The 25,807-nt window shown below is 42.8% G+C and overlaps 1 protein-coding gene across 3 annotated transcripts in view; it reads left to right on the top strand.

Moving 5' to 3' along the window:
* The first annotated feature begins 1,302 nt into the window (after nt 1-1,302).
* The window catches only part of wasf1 (WASP family member 1), a 102,650-nt gene continuing 78,145 nt past the window's right edge, over nt 1,303-25,807 (top strand). For all 3 annotated transcript variants that reach the window (XM_080453762.1, XM_080453764.1, XM_080453763.1), the window contains exon 1: nt 1,303-2,002. The gene's annotated coding sequence lies outside the window, so the exon portion shown is untranslated. The remainder of the gene's footprint in view (nt 2,003-25,807) is intronic.

The following is a 25,807-nucleotide window of genomic DNA, read 5'->3' on the forward strand; positions in this document are numbered from 1 at the left end:
GCCCAAAATCGCTCAAATAAGCGGACATGGCAACCTGGTTGTGAATTCAACCCAACGGAAAAAGAAGGGCGGGACTTCCGTGTCTTCTAAAAGCCATACAAATATATCATTTATCGATTATTTATAACCTGAGGTGAACTACGTTTGTTTGGGAATTTGCCATGTTTATCATGACTTTGCTCGTGGCTAAACTACTCATTTTGTTAAATTAAGATTTTACTGGATACAAATATAATCATTATAACCTTTTGGACAAAAACAAAAGTTGTCTGTAAAGTGAGAGCTGGAATAATCAAATACACTCTTGCAGTGGTGGAAAGTACTAACTTTCTTTTACTTAAAAAGTAAAAATATCAATACTGCAATGTAGGAATACAAGTAAAGTCCGGAATTAAAAATGTACTTGACTAAAAGTACAAAAGTATTGGTATCAAAATGTACTTAAAGTACCAAAAGTAGAAAGTACTCATTTTGCAGAATGTCCCATTTCACAAGTTTTCAAATGTATACAAATCTTTTGAAAATAGGCTAATAGCAGATGTACGCAAGCTCACAATTATGAGCTTGTTTTGTAATAATAATCTAAATCTACAAAGTAACTAGTAAACTAAAGTTTAAAAAAATATTGTAGTGGAGTAAAAGTATAATATTTGCCTTTGATATGTAGTGGAGTAGAAGTTAAAGTAATGAAAATTGGAAATACTCAAAATACCTCAAAATTGTACTGAGTAAATGTACTTGGTTACTTTACACCACTGCACTCTTGCCAATGTTGCCATGGACTGGACAGAAGTAACGGGAGTGGTTGGTTGGTTAGAGCTGCTAATCTAACTAGTCAATCAAACCAACGTGTGCACGTTTTCCTATGATATATGAGGTTCCTATGAGCGGCTGCACGGCAGTGTTGCCATGTCCGCTTATATTATAAGCGGCTTTGGGCTTTTCTGTAAAGTTGCTAATTGGTAGTTTATTAGGGTTGTCGTTTTTTTGTGGCTTGATTCTAAAGTGTAGTTGCTTATTTTGGGCTTCACGATGTTTTTTAAACCAGGTTCTTAATCATTTTCATGGCAAGGAAAGGACCCCCAAAATTAATATGTAATTATCCAAGAACCCACCCCCATCTAATTAGAACATATTTTATGCTAGGGACAAGGGACCCCCCATTAAATCTTTCCCCCCAAAAAAATCTTCGAATAGCCGATGTTATATTGCTTCTTTTGGGCTTGTTTTCATTGACCCGGTTGCTTGTTTCTCTCACACAACGTGGCAACACTGTTGCACGGGACGCTCTGGTCTCTCCCCACCAACAATAGACAGAGTGGTACGTTAACGTACCATTATATCACAGCGTACAATAAATAGCTACATCTTCTCGGCTCGAACGCGCGTCGGCTGCTGCTGCTGCTGCCGCGGAAAACCACGGGTTCCCTGCGTTGTGGGTAACAACAAACCGTCGTATCGGTAAACCTGTCGTCCACTTGGACCGGGGAGCAGTTTTCCAGCCCCGGGGATCACGAAAGATCCGTGGTGTGGATCCCTTTGGATCCTTTTGGAAAACACAGATCCCTCTCCCACTACGGACTCTCTCTTTTCCCGGGTGTTTCGACCAGGTGGGCGTGGTTTCGAGGTTAGGTTTAGTCATATCAGTTCCTGTGAGGTTAAGGTTAGTTTTTGTGAGGTTAAGGTTAGGGTAATAGGTTCAGGCATAGTTTTAGTGAGGTTAAGGTTAGGATTATTAGGGTTAGGGATTATAGCCATATATAGCCACGCCCACCTGGGCGAAACACCAAAGAAAGAGGGAGTCCTCCTCTCCCACCACTGCCTCTCAAAGACCCCACTCATTTCACCCCGAGCTCTCTGATCAGTGACTGTTACTGTTAGTATTATTATGGACCGAAGCTGGATATTTACATTTTTGGACACGGTGGCATCATGCTCTGTACCACAATAAGAAGAATGGCAAGGAAATAAAGAGGAGCTGAACAAAACGTCTCTCACTCAGGTAATTACATCATGAATATCGCATATGGAAGTACAGTAGGAAATAGGAATCGACATCATTGTATTAAACTACACTGTGAAATCACTCCTCCACGTTTGTGCACAATGCCTCCCCATACTGTCTAGTGACTAGACTATTTGAAAATAGCCGATCTACAAGCTCACACAAGGCGTCCTATCGAGCTTATAGATCTTCTATTTAAAAAAAAATAGAAGAACAATCTAGTAATTATCCTAGACTCTACTAGTCTATTTGTTGGTTCTTATCGGAATGTTGTACATTTCTCAAATCCAACTAGCTGTCTATGTAACGTACGCTCTAGTGGTGGTAATTCAACACTGTCTGGCCATGATCTATCCTACTACAAGAACCCGCTACACACACACACACACACACACACACACACACACACACACACACACACACACACACACACACACACACACACACACACACACACACACACACACACACACACACACACAGGTGACATGCGGAATGAGCGTGGTGGTGGTCCTTGTTAATATGCAACGCTGCTTGGGGTTTGCTTTGGTGGACTAATTGCATGATTGCTGCCATGGCAACGTGGACCCCAATTGACTTGACTGATGAGGTGATTGAAGCTGCACATCTGCATTAGCTCAGCCTGCACAGCAGCACTGTACCTTCTGCATGGAGGAAGATTGTTTATCATGTGGGCTGGAGACTGGAGCAACCGGGCTATCTATAGTGCAGGGGTTTCCAACGTTTTTCAGACCAAGGACCCCTTAGCTGAGAGAGAGAGAGATGAAGCAGGGACCCCCACTACATATTGTATAACATTGTGTTGCAGATTAAACTTTTTCATAGACTTATCATGGTCTTGTTTAACAGCACTATCATCAGTGTATGTTGGATTCATGTTAATGTGTATTTCAGACATTTAAACCGTCAATACTTAGTAAACTAGACCTTTCACTCTGTACTTGATCTGCTCTTTTTGTCCCTCTACACCAAACCTCTTTGCCGAAAAATAGCAGATCTACAAGCTCACAACGCCTAGCGCTGCAAGCAAGGCGTTGTGATCTTGTAGATCTGCTATTTTCGGCTAACGTTCCCCTCAGAATAGGGATGCCATGCCAGGGTTCAAGTGGTTAATATAAAAAAGAATCATGTTACACAAAGATTTGGCGGCCCCCCTGTAGTGACTCTGAGGACCCCCTAGGGTCCCCCTGTTGACGACCCCTGCTATAGTGTGTACACTCTGTCCAATTTAAGAAGCAGGTTAGGGAGAAGTAGGCTACTTTTCTTTTCTTTCTCTAAACAGTATGTGAACATAATTAACTTATTTGGGGATTTTATTCCTTCCATCTCCATCTAAAGTTTAGATGGAGAAGAATAGCCTATATATGTTAGTTCTGTGAGTAGTTTTAAGAAGCATACAAATTGGCTCCAATTTAACTCATTAAGACCTGAGGCCGATTCTACAAAATATCTTCTAAATCCTATCAGTTCTCTTTTTTAAAACTATGTTGCTATATCAGTGGTTCTTAAACTTTGTCAAGGACCCCCAAAATGATATGTATTTTTTGCCACGGACCCCCATCTCAAAATGTGTTGTTCCAGGCATTTGTAACTTGATTTGAGTTACAAATGTTCGCTTTAAACTAAATATATTCAAAGATTTGCACAAATTTCCAAGATTTTTCAAAAATAGCAGATATACAAACTCGGTGCCGCGCTATGAGATTGTATATCTGCTATTTTTGAATAGCCGAAGAAATCTTAAAATGACACAGATGCGTTCTCGGTCTGAAAGGGTTAACCCATTGAGACCTGGAACGCATCTGTGTCACTTTTTGATTTTGAGCTAAAAACCATTATTATACAGTTTGGCTATGCAAAAATAGCAGATATACAAGCTCATAGCGCGGCACCGAGTGCCGCGCTATGAGCTTGTAGATCTGCTATTTTTGAAAAATCAAGAAAATGTGTGCAAATTAATATATTTATATTCTTTTAAAGCAAACGTTTTTTACTCAAATCTTTGCTTCTGGGGGGTCCCTGGAACAAAACATTTTGAGATGGGGGTCGGCAGCCAAATACATATCATTCTGGGGGTCCTTGACATGAAAACGTTTGAGAACCACTGATATAGAAACGTACGTTTTTCAGAAAACCGTTGGGATTTGGAAGACATTAGCTAAGAATCGCCCTCAGGTCTTAATGGGCTAGAGAACCAGAGAGTTTGCCATGGCCTGGTTCGCTCAAACACAGGGTCTCTCAATGCCAATGCCATGCCGTGATTTAATTTTCCCACGAAAAATGCACTGAGGCTATAGAGGGGCTGGGGTCGTATTCCAACTAGCTTGGTTTGCAGTCATGGGGGATGGTAAACAACCATCAGCCTAGTACAAATCATGCTTAGTGAAATTCGAAACCATTATTCGTAGCCTACTCCAGATGTAGCTCGAAGAGTAGACATGTTCAAGATTGAAGTCTAGTCTAGGGAATGTTTCGCAGTGATAAGCAATACATTCTGCTCATCATCACATCCGGCACATCCTATCTGGTCAAAGCTTGTACTGTACGTGTGGCTATGGAATTATGGTAATGGACTGGTGCTGTAGATGGGTTAAATTGCCTATGATATTAAATGTAGTTAACTGAAATATGGTACCAACAACATAACATCCTCTGTAAGAGGCTTGGAAAACTAAATGGATCAATTATCTTGTTTAGCTTTAAGTGAAGGTTTGCATCTTGTTATCTGTTATGCAATGGATGCTAGAGAGTTGAGCAGCTTGTGTCAGGAATGCTACATCAAATCCATCATTGATGCTGAATGCATCACCATGAGTTTTATATGCCAGGCTATCTGCAGCGCTTCTCAGTAGATTAGTAAATAAGAAGTGGTGCACACACCATATGGAGCATTGCTGCTTCACAGCAGAATCAATACTCTTGCTACGCTTTGAGGATTTACAGTATAAAGCTCAAGGAATTCCGATGGGTTCACTTTTCTATTAAGTGAGAACAAAGCATCAATGCTAGCCTGGTATCCAGCCTGCTTCGCTACGTTCGGCTGACTTTTTTTTCTCTCTTCGCTTCTCAGTCTGGAAAGCCTCCTATCTCCAAGGGAGGCGGGACATGCCAAAAGCTTCGAAACCTAACGTGGCTTCTGATTGGTCTGTGGTGCGGGGCGGGACCAAAAAAACAGTGTGATCGTTGTGATTCGTCATTCGTTTGAACAACATCCAATCAGCAACGACGTTGCCCAACGTAACATACGACGTTGCCCAACGTAACATATGTAGTTCCAGTGTAGTTCTGCAAAACCTTCCAATGGGAGGCTTTCCAGACTGAGAAGCGAAGAGAGAAAAAAAAGTCAGCCGAACGTAGCGAAGCAGGCTGGATACCAGGCTACATCAATGCTGCCAATCCAGACAGAAAGTTTCATAAACCAATTCATTTTGGGAAGTTAAGCAAATTTCTAAACTGCGTACTGCCTTATAAACACTTTACTCACACCTTCCACTGCATAATAGGGATAATAGAATAATTCATAAAAGAATGCTGTGCTCATTCAGAAACCACTGAACTGGACTATTTTGGGATGTCGAAAAGCAGGACATATTAGTATTCTTTAGAGATTTATTGACATTTTGGGACGTTGTTAATTTATACAGCCCCACTTTAAGACTGTCTAGCCACTACAGTATAAGAGCCCTGATACAAGTAGGTCTAGAAACACAGATGGCTGCACTTCTGTAGTTCTTGTCCCAAATACAACTAAGTTTTGAGATTTGAGAATCCATGGAGACGTGGATTTTGTGTGTCATACAGTATGCAATTTATCTGTTCAGACCTTGTTCTAATCATATGAGACAAATCAGTCTTTCTTAGAAAGATTTGGGCCAAGTTCTAGACTATACACACACAAATACTCGATTTTAGCCAGATAAAGCCCCCTCTGCCTGCCTTGCATAATAAGATGAAAATCAGAGCACTATTGGCACTATTTTTGAAAATGTTTGATGTTTTCAATGAATGAATTAATACTGAATTGGCTCATCTGTCATTTAGGCTTTTGAATGGATGTCATGTATGATGATATATTATTTCCTACAGCGAAGGTATCTGTATTCGAGGCAGCATTGCAGCGGTCCTTCGAGCTGTTAATTTGATCAGTTTGCAGCCACGGCACCCAAAATATCACATGACTGCTTCACTGCGCGGGAGCTGTGGAATAATTTCTGTTACAGCTTCGTGTGGGATCATAAGTGCTGATTGCGCACATACACCCATTGCCTGCTGCCTATTTTATTTATACATTTTATTTATACAGAGTATCTGGCATGCACTTAAAATCACTTGCCTTGCAGAGAATAACCTGGTGTCTATCCCCATAGCTATAGCACTGTTATCTATAGGAAACGGTGATTACATTTAAGTCGAGATGCACACCAAGGAGCATCAATCTCCGCTTGCTGTGGTCTCTCCAACCGCTGGCCTTGTTATCTTTGAAGAGTGCACTTCTTTTGCGTTTGGGTTTTCCTTATCACTTATACTGTATACACTGTGTGTGTGTGTGTGTGTGTGTGTGTGTGTGTGTGTGTGTGTGTGTGTGTGTGTGTGTGTGTGTGTGTGTGTGTGTGTGTGTGTGTGTGTGTGTGTGTGTGTGTGTGTGTGTGTGTGTGTGTGTGAAAATTGTACATACACACACGCGCGCGGCATATATATATGCTGTAATCCTGTAGCCAGCATACTTGAAAACATGTAGCACAGCCAGACAAAGTATTTAGAAAGGTTGAAAGGTCCATCTACTATACACATTTCTATACACATTTCTATATCATTGTTGTTTACATTCATGTTGAGGCTTTGGTTTACGCTGCCAAACCTGGGCTAATGGTGTGCTTTTCCACAAATACAACATGACGTGTTGTTTTGTCCCAGGGTTTTATCTGATGCTGTTTTTTGCGCTCAGTGTTGTGAAGGATGACATTTCAGTACAGTTTGCAGTTTTCATTTTTCCCCGTGCTTCAGAGGCCCCCATGATAGAAGAGCTTTGGCGTTCCTCCTACAGGCCTTTTGGACCTCTCCTATTTGTTGACATTGCTCTGATCCTCTGCCAGTCGCTCTATCCTTTTTTTCAAGCTAGCTAAATCTCTCTCTCTCTCTCTCTCTCTCTCTCTCTCCATCTCTCTCTCTCTCTCTCATGCTCTCTGTTTTTAGCCCCCACTCCATCTCTTCTTGGGGTTTTAGCTGAGCAGAGAATAATAGAGCTGATAAAGAAAGAGGGAGTAAAAGGAATAAAGTCAAACGAGTGTGCAGAGTAAAATGAGAGGCTGCTGCCTGCCTGGCATGAAAGGGCGGAGGTGGGAGTGAGACAGGCAAGAGAGAGAGAGAGAGACAGAGACAGAGAGATGGAGAGAGACTGTGTGCGTGTGTTGCTATGTTCTGTGTGTGCCAGTTTAAGAGCCAGCCCTGTCTGTGGCTCTACTATCTCCCAGCTGTTAGGATGCTCCAGAGGCTCCCACACACAGGGGCCATTGTTCCTCCCCCCCCTGGCAAGGCCCAGAGCTCTATAATGCTGCCTCTGTCCCTGGGTCTGAGCTGGAACTGCCACTTCGTTCAGCGTGCCTGACTGGTGTTCCTTGTGTCTCTTCTCCACCACCACCACCAACACTTTGTCTGCTTTCACTGTCACACAGTCACCCTTTTGGACGTTGACGTTTAGGCCCGCAAAGCTACCGTGGACTGTGTCACGGACCGGTGTCCAGTAACGCACAGTCCCAACTGTTGAACTTCACTCCGATGTTAATGTTATGTCTAACTCAAATTAGATTGTATATTGATTCAGTCTGGCGTTATCCAATTTCCTCTAACTGTTTGGTTGCTGCCAGCCTCTTTCCTTCTGTCCTTCCTTCCCTCCCTCAGTTGGAGTGCACCTGACAACAATATTATTGTGATACTTGATCCGTGTCTCCGTAGTCTCGTGGTTGAAGAAAATGTTGTTTTGCCATCCAGCATGTGAAATCTGATGCTGCGACGTTGTGATTTACGGGGATCACAGAAGACATTGCCAAAATTGTATCGCAGTAGGTAATAAATCCAACAATCCAATATCAGGGTGAAATTCAAGATGTGTTGTTTCTAAAGCGCTCTTTCAGGGCCTAATTTTATTTTATTTTTATTTTTTTAAAGAAAAAAGTCTGGAAATATTAATATCTAACCTACTTGGCAGGCAAGCCTAAAATGAATGCATGTATTTTCCTCAGTACTTTAGTACATCACATCGCTCTCCTTTCACCTTCTGTCCGTGATGACAGCCCCTAGACTATAGTTTATTTCATTCCAGTCATCCAGTGTTCTGTTGCAGGCTTTTGCCTACCGGTTCTTTTCCCAGTCTCAGAGTGGGTCGTTGATAGGGCCTCTTAACCCTTTCAGACCGAGAACGCATCTGTGTCATTTTAAGATTTCTTTGGCTATTCAAAAATAGCAGATCGAGTGCCGCGCTATGAGCTTGTAGATCTGCTATTTTTGAAAAAGAAAATCATGAAAATGTGTGCAATTCTTTGAATATATATATATATATATATATATATATATATCTGCGGACATTTTTGGGGGTCCTTGACATGACATTTTTTTGAGAACCACTGATATTGTAGCAACATAAGTATTTAAAAGAATAATAACTGTCAGGATTTAGAAGACATTTGTAGAATCCCCAGAAGCAAAGATTTGAGATTTGCACAAATTTCAAATTTATTTCAAAAATCACACCCTGTGTGAAGTGGGCGGTGTCTTCCTAGCTAACCACAATACTGAATGGAGTCAACCAATATATATGCTTTGATCTGAAAGAGCCACTTAGTGTCAGCATGTGTCTTGCTAGCTAATCACAATACTGAATGGAGTCGATCAATCATGTACAAAAGATAAATACATTTATCTTTTGTAAAACACACTTTATGATGGACAAAACCATAACTTAAAAAAAACAATATTTGGTTTTTTTAAAGTTATGGTTGCTTATATAGGGCTATGCACATGTGTCATGTGACACTGGCCAATCACAGTCCTGAATAGATTGTGATTGGCCAATCACAGCGCAGGATAATTGTACAAATTTCCAAACCTCACTTTTAGGGCCGGTTTCACTGCCCAAGATATTTGTACATTTTTCCAAATCTCACTTATAGGGGCGGTTTCACCGCCCAAAAATAGCAGATCTACAAGCTCATAGCACTCGGTGCCGCGCTATGAGCTTGTATATCTACTATTTTTGAATGGCCAAAAGAAATCTAAAAATGACACACAGATGAGTTCCCGGTCTCAATGGCTTAAGTGGGTTGACACTGAAATAAGACGGGTCTCACTGTGTGTCTCTGTAACCGCTAACAGGACACAAGGCATGAAAGCCTCCTGAGAGGGGGGCTCCACAATAACCTCCTTCAGCTCCACTGAGGCTACAGGAGCTTGGCTTTGCCCCTCTCATCATTCTTCTCTCTCTCTCTCGTTTTAAAGCCAGTGATTGCTTGGCTCTGTATTCCTCCCTATCACTTGCCATTATGCTCCCTTGGTCTGTATCCCATGGATGGTGCGACAGCAGGCCCTTTTCGCTACGATGCAACAACCCTGCTGCTAGCCAGCGTTGCCAGGTCTGCTTATTATAAGCGACTTTGGGCTTGTTTTTCTGTAATGTTGCTTGTAAATATCGGTAGTTGTGGGCTGCTGTTTTTTTTGCTTGTTTCTAATGTGTAGTTGCTCATTTGGGCTTGCTTACTAAATGTTGTTTACACCAGTGGTTCTCTTGGCCTGGACCGCTGGCGTAGTGGTCCAGGCACCTAGGCTCAGTGTAGCCTGACAGCGTGTCGCGAGAGTTCGAGTCCCGATCCCGACGGCCTTTGCTGCATGTCACTCCCCATCTCTCTCTCCCCAGTTCCTGTCAGCCTACTGTCAATAAAGCCATAAAAGCCCAAAAATAAATCTTAAAAAAACAAACAAACCAGTGGTTCTCAAATATTTTCATGTCCACGGACCCCCCATCTAAAAATATTTTGTGCCAGGGACCCCCGTACCAGATTTGTGTTGTTAAAATGTTTAAAAGAGAATTCAATTAAAAAATCACTGAAAATAGCAGATCTACAAGCTTAGCTCACAAAGTGTCGCATCGCGATGCGTTGTGAGCTTGTAGATCGGCTATTTTCAAATATTCAATGCATATAGGTTTAAAATGCTCATGTGGCCTTGTCGCTTCGTTTGGGTTTGTTTTCATAGACCCGGTTGCTTATTTCTCTCGCAAAATCTGGCAACACTGCTGCTAGCTGGTTAGGAGACAGCTGCTATGTTTGAAGGCAGGAGAGCTCACTTTTACTCACAGTGCTACATCCGTGTCTGATTAGTTTTAGAAAGTATCGTCCTGCTGTTGGCACAGTGAGCCAAGCTGAATTTTATTCAACAAAACTATGCCTATGGTGAAGGTCAACAGCAAAACCCCACGTGACACGGCACTTTGTTGCTGAAGCATATAGCCTGCCCTAGGCTTTAGGGTAGAATTTTTTTCTTCTTTTATTAAACCATGGCTGTGTGCTGCTTTGGGAGCCCCAGACTTTTGTAGAATGTAGACCACAGTACAGGCTGGATAGAGATGGGTAATAGCCAGGTTTCCCTCTCATCAGATAGGTGGGCTTCACTGGGCTATGGTATGACAAACAAACAAACAGACGAAAAACACCAGACTGAAATGCTAGCATGAAGGCTTGTAGGACGTCAGCTAACATTAAATGGCCTACTCTTCCTTGGGAAGCCCTTCACTGTTTGTAGCTTAAACTGAATGGGGAAGCCCCTCAGGATTAGTCAATCAGTAAATAGGCAGGTATTAGAGAAATGGAGCTCTGTGGTCTCGCATGGCTGCCCTCACCTATTCACAGAGAGCCAAACAGAGGGACACAATGGGGTCAGGTAGGGACTGTGTGTGTGGAAGCCACTCCCCTGGTGTCATGTGTACGTTTGAATAGTAAATGGAGTCTGATACCTCCCAACACCACAATGCAGGTTCAAGACTACCCCAAGCACTGGGGATACTGTGTCCTATGTAATTGTGTGCGTGTGTGTGCGTGTGTGCGTGTGTGTGTGTGTGTGCGCGCGTGTGTGTGCGTGTGGAACAACTAAACTTCTATTTGGCAAGAGAGTGCATTGTAATGTGCCTGCTATAAACATTACGTTAGCCATGTTCAGTTCCATCCATGAAGCCATTCCAAAATGCAGAGGAGAACCTACTAGGGCAGGGCGATCAAATATCCATATATCTTTGACCAACTACCTCAATATTGATATTGTAACAATATCGTATTTTGATGATAATATCATTTATTTATTTCAATAAAAAACTAGCGACACGATGCAGTGTTGTGAACTTGGAGATTGGCCAATCTCGCGTCACAATATCGATATAATATCAATATATTGGCCAGCCCTATAGGAGCACTTTTAAAGTAATCCACTGCAGCTGCACTCTAGGCACGTTCGTTTCACTAGATTTGAATATACAAAGTTAAGCAAAACAGTCATGCCCTATCAACTCCCCCCAGAGCTCTCTGGTTATTTACTTTTATTTATTTCCTCTCACACAGGCTCAAAGCATTGTCTTGCGTCATGTACAAATTGTACAGACAGCGATGTTTTTTTTTAAAAACACCTGACGTCTGACCCGACTGATCTCCCAACGTTAGTCTGTTTATTATTGTCAGGAAAAAAAAGTTTGGTATGCAGGGCCCTTAACCTGTAACTTCTCTCTCTTTCATCCACCCTCCAAACCCTGACTCTCCCTTGTTCTTTTCTCACTGATTGGCTCTTGTTGAGCTGGAACGGCCCCATGCCCCCAGTCGTCTCTCGGCGATGTGTGTTTGATTGATGGGGTTTGCAGAAATAGGAGGCAAGGCGCGTTCATCATGTTCTCTGCTTGAGTTGACTCTTGTCAGGACTCAAGACATCCCTATTCAATTACAGACATGCTGCATTTTCATTAGGATTCCCAGAAGCACTCGTTCACCTTCTCATTTGTCTACTACTTGTGCGGGGGGGACAAGGAGTGCTGATGTTGAGAGGTGGCTGGAAATAGAGAGATGAGGGGGGGGCGTGGTTGAGAGAGGAAGATGGAAAATGAGGAAGGGCTCATACCTGACCAAGGACTGCTGGGAGTGTTGTAGGCCGCTAAAGCTGTCTTCCGACCACGACTGTAAATCACGCTCCCATGCAGGGTTGCCAGATCTGCTTATTATAATTTCCCCGCAAGATTTTATTTGAAAATAGCCGATCTACAAGCTCACAACGCGTCGCATCGCGACGCGTTGTGAGCTTGTAGATCTGCTATTTTCAAATAGCTGATGTATATTTTAAAGTGCTCATGTGGCCCATAGTCGCTTCTTTTGGGCTGGTTTTCCTAGACCTGGTTGCTTGTTTCTCTCACAGAATCTGGCAACACTGCTCCCATGTTGTCTGCCATTGTCTACTGTACGCTGTAGTGAAGTTTAAATGACAGAATTACAGATGAGCCAGGAAAGGAATGATAGCGGGGGTGGGGGCTAAGAAGACGGGGCATGGGAAGTAGCCTCTTAGCATCTCAATGTGTTTGGTCACAATTTTCTCATCAGGGGTGTGTGTGTGTGTGTGTGTGTGCACACAAACCGCTGCCTTCCTTTGGGAGCCAATATTTGGCTGTTTGGTTAGTGCTCACAGCTAGGATCCAGCCCTGCTTTAATTTGCATACGGCCTGAGCACACGGCTCATCTGATTTGTCTTTGGGGGGAAACTTGTATGCATGTCAGTGCCTCTTCCCATCTCAGCTGGTGAAGATCGGAAGTGGATACACACTACGCTTCTCTTTTTGCCTTCATGTAGGAAATGCCAACCTCACCCAAAGCCTCTTGTGTGGCAGCCAACTGTAAACGGCTAAACTCGGTCACGATTTCATCAGTGCCATTAGGGCACTTTATACAGCAATTCACAAGGGTATAGAATAGGGGGTCACAGACAGGCCAGGCCATTTCTATTTATCCACCCAACCAAGCAAGCATTGCTTGTCAAATATGATGTAGTTGAGAGACAAGGGATTCAACAGAGACCAGCACAACCTTATTTCCCCTTCTATAGGAAGTTACACCCGAAATGCAAAGGTGTGTTGTGGAATGTTGGTTGTTTGAGTGTTGTTTTTCTCGGGCCCATGTGAACTGTGGTGGAAATCCGGCAATGACTTTCAGCTTTGGAAGTCTAGAGAGAGGGGAATCTGTTGAAGCCAAGCAATTCCCTTTACATAAGCTCCTGAGTGGCTGCCATTAGGTTATGCCGTAAGATAAAGGGAGGAATAGAATAGTGTACTGTATGTGCGTGCGTGCGTTACGGTACCTCCCTCGTTCCATTCTGCTCGTTCCGGTTCAAATTATTAATAATTGCTGTGCAATTATGGTGAACAACTGGCTTCACATGACGCACTGACACTTTCTATACGCCGGGGCCTAAAGTTACATTATCAACATAATGTTGATATGTTAACTTAATAGTGCACCATTAAGTTAAATAGTATACTTGTCTTAGCCTTTAGGACCATATGTTTTTATTGTGTGTGTCTGTGTGAGTATGTGCACGCGCACGCGTGACACTGCATGTACGTGAGTAAGAGCATCCACACTCACACATGCATGTCCCTCTTCACGTGTTGAACTCTGATGCTGTTGACTAGACCGCAAGATGGTGGATGTGTGAATGTTATTCACACAGCCTCAGAGGTCCCAGAAAGGGTTCAACCAACCAGTAAGCTGGACCAATGAACCAGTGTGGCAGCGCCCCACCACTGCCCTGGCTTCATGAACCTACAGGGGCGCTGGTGACCCTGTACACAGAACGTAGCACAGGTCACTGAAGCTGCTTTCACAAATGCACTGCAACCCTGAACCGAACTAGTGTGATAACGCGAATCATTCGGACCGGACATGCAACAACCGGACATGCAACAGCCTTGACAGTTGACACACTGCCAGCTCCCTAACACAAAGTCGGTGTAATGTTCGATTGAGCCCCACAGGCTGAATAGACCAGGTTATTGTCCAGGGAATTCACAGCGTAGAGCTGGGGGTCAGCAAGTTTGACCTCTGGCCAATTATTTTCTACGCCGGGATAGAACACAATCAATGGATAATTTAGAAACTGTAACATGTGACAAACCACCTTATATACAATAATAGCTGTATTGCTATAAACGTTCATAAATAAAGGTGTGTGTGTGTGTGGTATGACTACTGATAGATGCGTGTGCAATCAAATGTTACAGGTGCAGATGGAAATGCTTTTGTAATCATTTTGTACAGGTTCCGTCCTTGAATGTGGCACTAGTTAAAAGGATATTTATTTCACCACAAAGTTCAAAAGGAACATTTTATCCGGAGACAGTCAGTCATACTCCTTTTTGAACAAGGGGCCTTTCATGGTTCAAGGTCTCCTCTTAGAACAGGGAGAAACAGTGTATTGTTTAAGGCATGTGAAACACAGTTTTGTTTTTGTAAACATATGAAGGAAAGAGGAAAGTTAACAGTGAAAACCAGAGAACTATATGTTCATCCTAACCGGTTTCATCAATGTAAAGCCATTGCTGTCCAATATTAACTAATGTGTAATTATAATACCAGATATTATCGTTAGTGGGACAGTTCTGGCCCAAAGGCTGCCTGCTGCCTACCACTGGCATAGAGTGAATGGGTGTGTTGATGATATTTCTGGATTTAGCGCAAAACCGGAAAGAAAACAATGTCGTGGAGGAGCCGAGGAGAGAGAAGAGAGAGGAGCTTGAAGCAACACAAGTGGATTCTTTGTCAGAATCAGTGATGTATGAATTTGAATCTGTCCAGTTATTGGATACTGCAGCCGACCGTGTCCTCGGGCGATGGGATCTACATCTAACATCTAAACTCTACGCTCTCCAGGAGATGGGAAAAGTCATAGCACTTGTAGACTACAAAGGCATGAGCCAACAAAATAATTCTGGGCTCATGTTTTAATAACCTACTGGGGCCATGCAAGTCGAGAATACACGTGATGTCCTCGTGTCGTGTTTTGCTTTGCGCCGCCGCTTTTGTTCACTGCGGCTTCCTTCACCCATGAGTACATATGTTGTGCTATTTGTTCCATTGACACGCTGCAAACATACAGAGATTCGGTGCATTCTCCTTAGACCCATGGCCACACAGATGAAATTGTGTTTTTTCGGTTCTCGGTCGAATTAACACTCGGCACTGCACACACCCTGGTCATGTGCCAAGTGTGTGAGGCCATTCGGTCAGGCGGCGTCAGAGTTATGCTCGTTACAGTCAGACAAACAGACACAGGTTCCACGAATTAACAAAAGGATGTACAGATTATTTTAATAGTCAGTTGATGAATGGTCAGAATTAGGGATAATGCTTTACACACTACACAGTTTACCAATAGCAATACCACCATCTGACAAACTTCATGTCAACAGTCTGTTATATGAGTATTCCCGTATTCCCCCTCTGTTTTTATTCACATAGATCTATTGGAGACAGTTCTATTGACTATGCACTATGCAATTATTTTTTCACGTAATGTTCTGTGGAAGGAAATTAATACGAAAAAGATCACCTCTCCCTCGTGCGTTTAAGTGGGAGTGCTTCCTGCACAATCTACCCAAGCGCCACCCGTTTGGGTAAATATTCTAAACCAAGTATTTAGAATATTTGGTATAGGAATCAATCTCCTGTTGTGTGCTACATGTGTGAAAGAGCAACAACGTCCTCCTGACCTGATTCTCTGCACATCGCCCGGAGTTAACATGTGTCGCCAGCCAGAAGTCAGAGCTGCACTTAATGCTACACTAATGCTAAGGGCATCACATTAAGGAAATTTACAGCTTGAATGTATTCCCAGCAGGTGATCCTTGGATCCTTGTGGTCACCACCTTCATGTTCGACTTTGAACAAGAAATGATCGTGTGTGTGTGTGTGTGTGTGTGTGTGTGTGTGTGTGTGTGTGTGTGTGTGTGTGTGTGTGTGTGTGTGTGTGTGTGTGTGTGTGTGTGTGTGTGTGTGTGTGTGTGTGTGTGTGTGTGTGTGTGTGTGTGTGTGTGTGTGCGCGCGTGCGTGCGTGCGTGCGCGCATGTAAGTAAGAGATGTCACTGTTAGAGGCCTGGCACTTTGTGCACACTTTTGGAAAAATGAGGCACTTTAGCCTATAATGCAGGAATCTTTCTTCTTTTTGCTCACATACATACAACCTGCATGGGTGAGCTGTGAAAATAAATCATGCGTGCCATTGAAACTAGCAGATCGGACAGCCGTGTCTTTGCCAACATTTGTAGGCAATGGTCCTTTAACTCATTGACGCAAAGGACACGATTCACGTTGACAGACGACACAAACCGCCCGAGACAAAAAAAAAACGTTTCTCTCTCAATGCAACGAGGAGGATATTGTGTGTATGAGTCTGAGTCTGTGAGTCAGAGGAATACACAGACAGCTGTCGTCTTACCACAACAGCTTAGCGCAGTAAACCCCAATGCTTCGCGGGCCACTTGGGGGTCCGCGGACCACCTGCCTCAAATAATATTTATTTCATTTGATAATGTGCCCATCCCAACTTTCCAAGCTGATCAACTAACAACTCTGTCCCCCAGCCCCAGACTGTCTGTCTCACCAGCTGTGCTCAATCAATGCCATTATTAACATGCACGACAGCAACAAACTTTAGTCTCCCAAAGTTTAACTAAGCATATAGGCTACTGTGTATAACCCAAAGTCTGCAAATAAGTTTGACTGCGCACATCCCAAGGTATGGCTTCGCTGGGGGTCCGACCTGCCTCATGACTGCAGACAGAAACTTCTCTCTGTGAATCACAACGTGTCAAGCTGCCCCCTGTGTGTGTGTGTGTGTGTGTGTGTGTGTGTGTGTGTTTTAACTGTCACCAGGCAGACTCAGAGGAACACACACGCCTTGCCCACACATAACTTTAAAGTCTGTAAATATTTTGAGTGTGTGCACTCTGCGCTAAATATGTAGCCATGTGCATGCCCACAATAATTGTAATAATAGTATTTATAGCCCACATTGTAGGCTACTAGATGTGAGGGCCAGGCTACTAGATGTGAGGGCCGTGTGTAGCGGCCCGAACCTCTAGTGTACTAAAATCCCAGAGCACACCACTGTTTGGGAGCTGAATGAGTGTGGCCCAGAGAGGAGCCCAAAACCACACTTCCTCAAGCGACGCAGTGAAGCCATGGCCCACTTTGGTCTGCCGCGTGGCTGAGGGAAAGGTCACAGGTCACATCGGCGATGTGTGTGGTTACGTAAATGTTAGCAGAGGCTCGGGGCGAGAGCCTTGTTTTTCGTGTCTCAGCCTTTGTAGTACTGATAGGTACTGACAGACCAGCTTGGCCTCATAACTAGGGAAACTCTATTACTTTAACCTCCCTCTTTCATTCACGCTGGCTCTCTTGTCCTCCACTCTTCTTTATGGAATATCGGCCCTCTCAGCTCCGTCTTTCACCGTCTCTCCCCTCCCATGTCTTTCACTCTCCTTCTTATCCATTCTTTCTTCTAAGTAACCCCCCTCTATTCCTGCCCAATCCTACTTTAATGTAAAATGGATTCTGCACAGTCAGAGCCGAGTCCTTCTACAGAGGATAATGATGACGGCTCCGTCGGACGTCTTTGCGAGTGTCTTTAGTTAGACATCAGTAATATGTGATGGCTTGACTGGGATTTCTTTATGGATTTACGACGAGTTGAAGCCAAGGTTACGTTTGCAGCAGTGGAGGAAGAGTGCAGACAGACGGTTGCTTTGCGATGCTACTAGACATAGCCTAGAGAGGTTGAGAGGAAATGTTCCAACTTCCAAGTTCCAACATGGATCAAACATGGAGACCGAGCCCCTCAGAGCCCCAGCAGGGTTCTTGTGATCACATAAGCACTCCACAGACATTATAGCTGGTTACAGTACACACAGTACACACTAAGTCTTTTCATTGAGTTGACTTGAGTGTCTTTGTGTGATTGCTGTAATTTTCCCCTACCATTTCATGGAGTTCATCACATTTTAAGTTTGACATAACATTTACTGTGTGGGGCTTTCCCTTAAGACACACGCTGTATTCGGTAAGAAAGAATAATTGGACTCTGAATCCCATAGCACATGCACTGCAGGGGTTAGAGAGCTGATGGCCAGAGACAGACACGTCCGTGACTAAATGGCATTGATGACTCAGACATCTTTACACACACACGCACACGCGCACACGCACGCGCACACGCACACACGCACAGCCAGCTGTGCAGTGGTGAGGTGGATCACAGACAAGACAGAGGTTCCGTCCGGGAAAGATAATGAGAAACTCTGCAGGGCCACTGATAAGAGACCAGCCCCGGATTGTCCCTCAATACAGTGTTCCTATACGTACACTACATGTTCTCACACCAGCCACCCAGCCTCCCAAAAATAATGGAGTGAATGCCAGGCGACTTGAAATATGCCTTTTGATAAGAAAAGGAGAGGCGGCCTAGGCGAGAGAGCAGAGGGAAATGAGAGGCTTTGTACCCTCCAAGAAGAACTAGATTTGCTTCTCTTCTGAGATGTGTCGATTGTCAGCTAGCAGGCAGCCCCCACGGTGCCCTGTGGCAGCTGAAGGCAGGAGAGGGAGAAGGGGGGGCTTTTTGTCTCCCATTCTTTCTGTTCAATTGCTGGCTGTATGTCTCCCGTACCTGTGACAAAATGTTGTTGCAGGCTTGATCTAATGATCAAGTAAACACACACACACACACACACACACACACACACACACACACACACACACACACACACACACACACACACACACACACACACACACACACACACATCTTTCGTTGAATTCATCATCATGACTGATAATGATGCCGTGCCCAGCTTGCCAGTTCACCTCCTTCTGAAGAGAATCAATGTTGTTGTTATCATTGTTAAATAAAACCGCAGAGCAAGAAATGGAGCACCCGGGCCTTAATTGAGTCGATCTCAGAGAAGGGCTGTCACAGTCATGACATTTTAGTTAGTAGCTTTGTAAACAACCATTGCACACGGCAGATATGACAAATAACAGAATCAAGATGAACAATGTACTATGGGCCATGTTTAAAAATAATTATACTTTCAAAGTGTATAATTTCTTTTGCCAGAAATAGCTGATCTACAAGCTTGCATTGCTTGAAAATGTATGAAAATATTTCAACATGGAAATCATTGAGTTTAACCACTTAGCTTTGGCTATTCAAAAATAGCAGATATTCAAGCTCATAGCGCGGCACCGAGTGCCGCGCTATGAGCTTGTAGATCTGCTATTTTTTGAAAAATCTTAAATGTGTGCGTATCTTTGAATATATAAATATTTTTTAACCCATTTTGGGTGGGATGAACAATGTACTACAGGGCCTATTTAAAAATTATTATACCTTCAAAGTGTAATATTTTTTTTGCCAGAAATAGCTGATCTACAAGCTCGCATTGCTTGAAAATGTATGAAAATATTTCAACATGGAAATCATTATGGCGATTAATGCAAAAAATAATTGCGATTATCTCAAATAATCAGGCGGTTATGTAATCATTGAGACAGGCGTATCTCAGAGAAGCTGCTACTACAACATTGTTATGCTGGATTCTGCATAGCTAATTCCTCCTACACACCCCCGTCCTCCTCCCATTCGCTTTACACAGACAGTGTCCGCTCTGCTCGCCATTTTGCCTGGCTGTGGGATTTTGGCGCATAGCTGTCAAGTGACTGTCAAGGAAGGGCGGGTGAGGGGCTTCAGTTGTCATGAGACATAGGTCATATGATACCCGCAGGCTGACCTAATGACCCGTGGTGAGCATGCCATTTCAGAAAAAGCCCCATGGCTACTGAGCCTCCCACTCATCATGCCTGCAAGCTACAGTGGAACCACTCGCTATTCTCAGCTGCCATGCCCAGGGTATGTACTTGCTATAAAACCTACTATTAACCCATTCAATACGGAAACGCATCTGTGTCATTTGAGATTTTAGCTATAGCCGTTATTTTATACTTTGACTAGTCAAAAATATCAGATATACAAGCTCATAGCGAGGCACTTGAGTGCCGCGCTATGAGCTTGTTGATCTGTTGTTTTGAAAAATGTTTTGAAAAATCGTGACAATTTGTGCAAATCTTTGAATATATATATATTTTTAAAGCGAACATTTGTAACTCAAATCTTTGCTTCAGGGAGCCTGGAACTAAATATTTTGAGATGGGGGTCCGTGGCCAAATACTTTTTCATGTCAAGGACCCCGAAAATGATAATGTATTTGGCCGCGGACCCCATCTCAAAATATGTTGTTCCAGGGACCCCCAGAAGCACAGATCAAAGTTACAAATGTTTACTTAAAACATATATATATATATTCAAAGATTTGCACAAATATTCCACGATAAAACAAAAATCAGATCTACAAGCTCACTTGTGCCGCGCTATGAGCTTGTATATCTGCTATTTTTGAATAGCCAAAGAAATCTTATAAAGACACAGATGCGTTCCCTGTCTCAATGGATTAAAAAGGTAGCTAATCTTTTTGCTAAATCAAATCAAAAATACCCTCCTTTGTATGTTTGCAGCATTAGAAGCCCATAATCAAACTTGGTTCTAGTCTTCTCCCAGGACATAGTTTTCAGGATGCCATTCAGTGGCCACTGGCACCCCCACAGGCCTCTCTGCTCTGCAAGGGCACCTTCAGTAAACCATCACTGCATAACTTGCCAACATTGTGGGTCTGGAATCTGGAATCGGCTCATTCATGCACAGCCACAAAACTGGGCCATCGCGCACACTCAAGAGACCGCCTATGAGTTGTTGGCTCAGCTGCTGCGGCCACTGCCTGATCATCCAAATTCTCCACAAATCCTCACACTTCCACAGTTTAACCCATTCAAACCGGGAACGCATCTGTGTAACCACTTTATCTTATATTTTATACTTTGGATATTCAAAAATCTTGGAACGTTTGTGCAAATATTTGAATATATATTTTTTAAAGGGAACATTTTTGACTCAAATCTTCGCTTCTGGGGGGGTCCCTGGAACAAAATATTTTGAGATGGGGGTCGGCGGCCAAACGCATATCATTTTGGAAGTCCTTGACATGAAAAAGTTTGAGCACCACTGATATTATAGCAACACACGTTTTTCAGAAAACTGTTTCAACAGAAGCAGTAAAGGTGAATTCCCCTGCTTCATTCCTCAATCACACAACTCTATCGACTCTAATGAATCAATTAACCACTTAAGCGTTGCTTTATACTTTGTAGACATTTGTAGAATAGGAACCTCAGGTCCAAATGGGTTAACGCTCTTTCTCCATCTCTCTCTCTCTCTGTCATCATGACCGTCCTCCAGTTGCAGACGCCAATTTAAACTCAATTGTTTGTACTGTCAGACCACATTTTTATATTATTAAAAAAAAAGATTATTGCAATGTAATTGACCATACTCTATTACAGTGCCATTGTCTTAGACTGTAAGTTAACATAGCCTACACCTGAGGGCCCTATCTTCCCCTCAGCGCAAGGTGGCACAAACGGGCAGCTATATAGCTAATATAGCTATTGCTATCTTCCGACCGACGCAAGCAATTGCTATCTTCCGACTGTAAAAGTAAAGTAGTGATCAAGAAATCATTCTATTGAGGCCTCTGCGACGTGTTTGTTCCATGTGAAGATGTAGTGGTATCCATAGCAATAAGCATCATCGAATGGCAAGTAAAAGACAATGCTGATTCAGATGACCACGGGAACTTCCCCTAAAAGGAGAAAAAAAAATCTGTTGTTATGCAGGCAATAAGACAGACAAGATCTTTGGTGGTAAAAAAATCTAAATTGGACTCTGCATGTCAGCGACTTGCACTGGATGGATGACAGTGCTGTTGGCCAGAGACAGACTAGGCTGTGACTCAGACAATGGCATGATGACTCAGACAGACACACACACACACACACACACACACACACACACACACACACACACACACACACACACACACACACACACACACACACACACACACACAGCCAGATGTTTAGTGGTGAGGTGGATCTGAGTCAGGACAGAGGTTCCATCCATGAAAGATAATGAGAAACTCTAGTCTGCAGGGCCACTGATAATAGTGTTCCTAGACGTGCACGTTCACATACCAGCCACCCAGCCTCCCAGAATAATGGACCCAGTGAGCGCCAGGAGGCTTGAAATATGCCCGCTGATAAGAAAAGGAAAGGTCCAATTTTTTATTTGCATATTTTTACAGATTTGTATGTACGTTAAAAAATAATAATACAAAAAATTGTTAAAGCAAGAGAAAAGGAGAGGTGGCCGAAGGGAGAGAGCAGAGGTAAACGAGAGGCTTTGTACACGCAGGAAGAACTAGATTTGCTTCCCCTCCTAGATGTGTCAATTGGGAGCTAGCAGGGAGCCTCACGGTACACAAACACACCCAGGCAAGGACAAACTCAACCACTGCACCTCGGGAAATGGACAGTTATTACGTCCGCTCCACGCGGCATGCCAGTTATGCCCCAAAATAGGGCTCACAGAGTTAAATTAACACTCGCTGTTAAATTGTAACACAGTTGTATTAAATCTTTCTCTATCTATATGATCATACGTTTCCTTCTTGTAGATGCAGGACCTTGAAAACACCCATGAAAACACCTGAAGCTGCAGCTGCATGAACAAGTTAATAGATAAATAAAGCAAATGGATAAATCTAGGCCATTGATCTTATCGTTCCTATGTCGTGACTTATACTGTAGATTCTTAGGTCTAAATCAAAGGACATTGATTTAAAAACAAGCAGTCTACCAGGTGAATCGAGAGAGTGAGAGAGAGAGAGAGAGCGACAGAGAGGGAGGTTGGGGTGCAATATCATACAGTGCAATATCACGCTTTTATCTCCTCCAGACTTGACTTTTGCAATGCACTTTATTCAGGGATCAGTAAGAAAAATGTTCATAGACTGCAACTGATACAAAATGCTGCTGCTAGGCTCCTGACCCGCACAAAGAGAGGTGAGCACATTACACCAGTCCTTGCGGCCCTTCATTGGTTACCTGTGAGTTTTAGAATTGATTTTAAGATTTTACTGTTTGTTTTTAAAGCCCTAAATGGTCAGGCTCCTGCGTATATATGTGATCTTTTAACTCCATATAAGCCAGGCCGCTGCCTGAGATCATCCAGCAGGGCCTTATTGACGGTACCAAAGTCTCGCCTTGTCACAAAGGGCGACCGGGCTTTTGCCGTTCGGGCCCCTCGGCTGTGGAACTCACTGCCTGGGGACCTCAGGCAGGCAAACTCAGTGTCCTTTTTCAAATCTCTTCTAAAAACTCACCTTTATCGCACTGCTTTTTCCTAGATTATGAATTGCTGTACTATTTTTGAAATTAATGTCTGATTTGTATTTTTAACTGTTGTTATTGTAAAGCACTTTGTAACTTGTTTTTGAAAGGTGCTATATAAATAAAGTTATTATTATTATTATTATTATTATTATTATATTGCAACACTTTCCAACACATTTTTGTATACATTTGTGTTTTCAAACTGCAATCAGAGTTGAGCCTGGTGCATACTCCGTCCAAACAGCCGAACTTTGTTTGGACAGGATAGGCAATAACTGCAAAAATCATTCAGAACTATGAATGTTCTTCTGACTATCCCAATTAAAGTTTCAACGTCGTTTGGATTATTTTGAAGTTTGTAGGCCCCTTTATTGGATACATTGTCAGTTGAAGAAATTAAAGACTACTTAAGAATGGAATATCAGTTTTGTAGGGGGGCTTGAACTGCTTAAAAGCTGTGAGTGCTGTTCATGGCCTTTTCACTGTTACTGTGTAATATGTTTTGACATGCCCTTAAGGAATGTTTTCCTTATTTTTTTTTTCAATTTTCTTTTCCTTCTTCTTTCTTTTTTTTTCTTTCTTTTTTTACAGCAGTCAGATGTGATGTGTGATGAGTGCTGAATCACAAAAGTAAGAATAGATTGCAGCATCCTGATTGCATTTCTAGCCCAGGTATCATGATGAGGCAATAGCTGATAGAGAGAAAGTCCTCTGTGACCTGGTATGGATCCACACACTGATCTGTGAGGGAAGATGGAGTTGTCTCCCTCTATCCCTCTATCCACCCACTATCTTCTTTCTCAACTGTGCCCCAGGGTCTTTTTCTATGTCACCTTGTCCCCGTTTCTCGCTCTGCTTTGATTTTCCCAAAGCCCACGACATCGCCCAGTTCAGCACAGAGCCCACCTCAATGTGCACACATGCATGCATGCATGCATACACGCACAGGGGTCAGTCCTTGGTCCTCTCATTTTCTCCCTCACCAAATCTCTTCGCTGACAAAATAATATCTACAAGCTCACAACGGATTGCAGTTGAAAGCCCATTTTCATCAAATGTGAACCCATTAAGACCTGAAGCCGATTCTACAAATGTCTTCTAAATCCCAACAGTTTTCTGAAAAACGTATGTTTCTATATCAGTTGTTCTCAAACTTTTTCATGTCAAGGACCCCCAAAATTATATGTATTTGGCCGCCGACCCCCATCTCAAAACATTTTGTTCCAGGGACCCCCCAGAAGCAAAGATTGGAGTTAAAAATGTTCGCTTTAAAACAATATATATTCAAAGATTTGCACACATTTTCACGATTTTTCAAAAATAGCAGATCTACAAGCTCGTAGCGCGGCACTCGGTGCCGCGCTATGAGCTTGTAGATCTGCTATTTTTGAACAGCTAAAGTGTAAAATAATGCTTTTTAGCTCAAATCAAGAAGTGACACTTAAAGGGTTAACCTATTATGACATGCCCAGAATAGGGACGCTATACGGTTCAAGTGGTTAAAACATAAACAAAGCAAAAGATGTATACATGAATGCACATGCAGAGATAGTGTGACGTGTAGAGGCTGGGTCCACTAGTAACAACATTACGGGTGCAACAGTTAATCGAACTAATCGATGTAATCAATTATAAAAACAAGACAAAACGATAATAGATAATATCATAAAATAATCGATTAGTACTCTATCCCTATTTTGGGCATGTTTTTATAGCCGAAAAGTTTCAAAGAATTACAAAAAAATATATATATATAATGCACTTATAAGGCATTATAACACTTGTTATAGGTGTTTATTATAATTATGCATAACAATATTATAACAAGGTTTATGAAATATAATAACTTATTGCTGGTCATAATGCATTTATTATAAACAGCTCATTGTAACTACCAGGTAACACTTTACTTAACGGTATAGGGTCTATAATGCAAATATTGATAACAAGTGATAATGGCCGTTCTACAAGCTGGCAACACATCACATCACAGCGCGTTGTGAGCTTAATATTGTAGATCTGCTATTTTCACAATTTTAGCACGACACCGTTGTGCAACAAAGTATAAAGCAACGCTTAAGTGGTTAATCGATTCATTAGAGTCGATAGAGTTGTGTGATTGAGGAACGAAGCAGGGGAATTCACCTTTACTGCTTCTGTTGACTCTGCTGGGTACGGAATGGAACAGTAAGGGGCCATTTCATTTGGCAGACCTGTCCACTTTATTTAGGCTAAGTGTTTTGCCCTCCTAACAGGCTTAGTGACTGGCTTGAACAGCACCTCTGTTCTGTGGTGTGTGTGTGTGTGTGTGTGTGTGTGTGTGTGTGTGTGTGTGTGTGTGTGTGTGTGTGTGTGTGTGTGTGTGTGTGTGTGT

The sequence above is a fragment of the Gymnoscopelus braueri genome, assembly GCF_963280865.1.
Source record: "Gymnoscopelus braueri genome assembly, chromosome: 16".
NCBI lineage: Eukaryota > Metazoa > Chordata > Actinopteri > Myctophiformes > Myctophidae > Gymnoscopelus > Gymnoscopelus braueri.